This window comes from Cryptomeria japonica, chromosome 8, assembly GCF_030272615.1.
Source record: "Cryptomeria japonica chromosome 8, Sugi_1.0, whole genome shotgun sequence".
Taxonomy (NCBI): Eukaryota; Viridiplantae; Streptophyta; class Pinopsida; order Cupressales; family Cupressaceae; genus Cryptomeria; species Cryptomeria japonica.
In genome coordinates, this window is record NC_081412.1 from 717599952 (window position 1) to 717604215 (window position 4264).

Genomic DNA, 4264 nt, shown 5'->3' on the forward strand with positions numbered 1-4264 from the left:
TGCCTGATATACCCTCGTTACTATTTAATCCTTTTCCTATGGAGTTGGAAAAGTGTTTTGCTGGCTGAGCTAATTTTTAGATGGAGGTTCTCTAATGGTTTCAACTTGTGGGTTTTAAAAGCCCTTTCAAAACCCAAAATATTGCTGGTTGTGGGAACCAGTTCAAAACCCAATTTAGGTTGCGGGAGCCTTGTAAAACCCATTAATTAGGTTATGGGTGCTTGGAAAAACCCTTGGTATCCATTGAAGGTTAAGGGAGCTTTGATAAAACCATTGTGCTAGTGAAAGGATTTGGCCTTCTCCCTTTTCAACTAGGTTGGTTTTAGGCTGCTAATTATCTTTGATGTATCTTTTGCAGATGTTGATTTTGGGTTTTAGATCCTTGTAAAATTTGAGGGTTTCAGGTCCCTTCAAATTTTTTTGTTTGGTTATCCTAATAAAAAACAACCAAACCCTCTTTTCAAATATATAAATATCAGATTTGTGTGGGTTCAAAAATCAATTCTCCTTCTCTAGGTTTTGGGAATATCTTTACTATGAGGCCATATACAAACTCTATTAGACAATTTTTGAAGGTTGATTCCACCACTTCTTACTTGAGGCACTCTACTTTTGCTTTGCATTTTGGTGGACATAATTGATTTCTCTAGGCCTTTTCATGGGGATGTTTTAATGATGGGGGTTAGGCCTCAGACTTTGTTTCCCAGCTACGAGGATCTCCACTTCAGATGCAAGCCATGCCTTGTCATCAAACACCTAGATTTTGATTGTCCACTCTTTTGATGTAAGGGCATAACGTCATGGTGGAAAAATACCATTAAAAAAACTTGACTATTCATGCCTCAGGCCCCTAGGTTGATGCTTCCTCTTAGTGTGACAATTTTGTTTAAAATTTTTTGGTTCTCATGCACTTGGAGCCTCTCTAATATTTCTCGCCCCTACTGCTTTTTCAGATCCCATTAGAGAGTCCCAACCTTCAGATACTCCAATCACTTATCTAGCTATACTTTATGTTAAGATAACCCGTGAACAACTGAGGGGGGGGGGGGGTGAATCAATTGTTAACAAATTATAACATTTAATCCACTGAATAAGCTTTAACCAAATTAAGTACCAATAAAGAAAAAAAAGATACCGGTAAACAATGCAACTTAACAAATAAACAGATAATCAATGCAAAACAACCATACCACATAACACCATGATTTGTACATGGAAAACCCAGAAAGGTAAAAACCATGGTGGGAAGCCTACCCATAGTCAGATAATACTTCTACAGAAAGTATGTGATTACAATGAGGGGCCTGCACATGCAGGAAGGCCAACAACCTAGAGCATACTGCTCATTAAAAAAGAGTCTCACTGACTACAAAGGTTAAAACCACCTCAAGATGATTGGATAACAATCCAAGAGAATGAACTGCTAAAGATAACATCTACCATGCTTGATTATAGTCCCGTTTAAGCTCAATACCGAAGGACTAAATCCTCTTCTGAATCCAATTTGATCACCAATGATCGACCAACTCCCCTGTCCGAATGATATTACAATATTCACACATTACAATCCTTGACCATGACCTTTTAACAACCATGATACTCTACAAAGAGTTTCTACCTCTTATTTATACAAACCCTAAGGCCTAAACCAATTAGGTTGGCCACCCAAAAGATATTACAATAAGATCAATACATAAATCCATTTTACAATGATATGCCATGTCAGATTAAGACCAAAACAATAATAACCAATCCATAGAATATCCCAAAACATCCCGGTAACGTGTAGAGTACATGTTAGCATGATACCGGTCCATAACCTAGATAGGTACTAGACCTATTCTGGGTCCACCACGCTAAAGAAATATCTTCAAGAAGTTGAAGCATGATCAAAGAACTTCTTTAGCATCGTGAAATCCATCTAGAAGCCGCACTAACACCACTTATCCATACTATCAAGATTCCTCAGTGAAAGCTCTCCCGGTTATGCCTTGAACCAATGTTGGTAAGGGTTTACCAGAGTGTATGATAGCATCCGATTACCAAGTCAATACCATCTGACCAAGACATGCTCCATAAGCATGTACCACATGTAACCAAACATATTCCATAGATCCAAATGTGCTGGAAGTGTCCAACATATAGTCTGTTATGCCAGTAACACTAGATCTTCTACCTGTAGCCAAAACCTGTTTGCCAATAACTAGCCATAAAAACTAGTGTTGACATCAATGATAAAACATCAATGCAACACATAATAAATTCATCCATAATGCCAACAATCTCCCCCTTTGGCATTGATGGCAACACTAGATGTGAAAAACATCTAGGTACGAAGAAATGCCAAACAAGTCTCCCCCTGTGGAAGACAACCAATAATCTCCTGAATAACTCTCCCCTTGTGAATGATATCTCTGTAAGGTTTTGAATACATTACCATTACTATCTCTCCCCATTTATTTTTCAGATTACTATCTCTCCCCCTTTGACATCAATGCCAGAAATCTGACAAAAATATGAAAGGAAGAATGTAAACCTTTGAATCTCAAAGCTGACTACTCCCCCTGAGTAGTAGCACCACTCATAAGTACCAGAATGAATAATATGTTTGATAATGCATGCCGGACTGATGCCAAACTACATCAATCAAGTCCCTGTTGGAGGGGCAGAAACCCCTAATTAGTCTCTTAAATACTCAAATGATTCCTTAGACAATGGTTTAGTGAATATGTTTGCAATCTATTCTTTAGTGTTCACATAAACTAATTTGACTTCCTTTTCTTCTACCTTGTCCTTCAGAAAGTTATACTTTATTGATATATGCTTAGTCTTAGAGTGAAATATCGGATTCTTAGACATGTCAATAGCTCCAGAGTTATCATAGTAGATAACTACTAGTTCAATACAATTTACCTTGATATCCTTCAACATTCGCTTCATCCACAAGACTTGAGTGCAATTAGTTGCTTCTGCAACATATTCAGCTTCTACAGTAGATAAAGAAATGCATGACTATTTTTTGCTGATCCATGAAACCAATTTCTTTCCAAGAAAGAAAGCTCCACTAGAAGTGCTCTTCTTGTCATCAGTATCTCTTGCCCAATCTGAGTCGGTGTATGCACATAAAGTGAAGTTATCATTTTTAGAATACCATAAACCATATTCAGTTGTTCCTTGCCAATACTAGCATATCCTCTTTACTGCACATTCATGATTTTCTCTAGGATTACTTTGATATCTTGAAACAATACTTACTGCATTCATAATATCCGGTCTAGTCTGAGTTAGATATAACAAGCCACTGATCATAGATTTATACCTTGTTGGATTCATCGGTGAAGAAGTATCTTTGATAGATAATTTTCACTTGTCACCATAGGAGTACTTACCGGTTTGGAATTATCCATACATAACTTCTTCAATAATTCCCTCAAATACTTATATTGATAGATAAAAATGCCTTTGTTAGTTTGAGTAATCTGGAAACCTAAGAAAAATATCATCTCACCAATCATGGACATTTCAAATTCATTCTTCATATTGTGAGCATATTCCATGCACAATTTATCTTCTCCTCCAAAAATGATATCATCAACAAATACTTGAATAATCAAAATATTATCATCTATGATCTTGTAATATAAATTACTGTTAGCACTGCCTTTAGTAAAACCAAGCTTCAAAAGATATTTATCCAACCTTGCATACCAAGCTCTAGGAGCTTGTTTCAATCCATATAAAGCTTTCTTCAATTTGCAAACCATATCTTTATCATCTGTTAGTGAAAAACCATCAGGTTGCTCAATGTATACTTCTTCCTCAAGTTCACCATTCAAAAATGCACATTTAACATCCATTTCATAAACCTTATAGTTCTTATAAGCTGCATAGGCAAGAAATAGTCTAACAACTTCAATTCTAGCTATAGGTACAAAATTTTTACCATAATCAATTCCTTCCATTTGAAAATTTCCTTTACAAACCAATCTAGCCTTGTTTCTTACAACTTGACCATCCTCATTTAGTTTATTCGTAAAAACGCATTTAGTTCCAATAACATTCTTATTTTTAGGCCGCAGAACTAAAGTCCAAGTTTTATTCTTCTCTATCTGATCTAACTCATCTTCCATAGCCTTTAACCAATGTTTATCCTCACAAGCTTCAATAACAGTTGCCGGTTCAACTTGCAAAATAAGACATACCTCTTCATTTACCAATCTTCTTCTTGTCATAACTCTCTTGTTCCTATCTCCAATAATTTGAT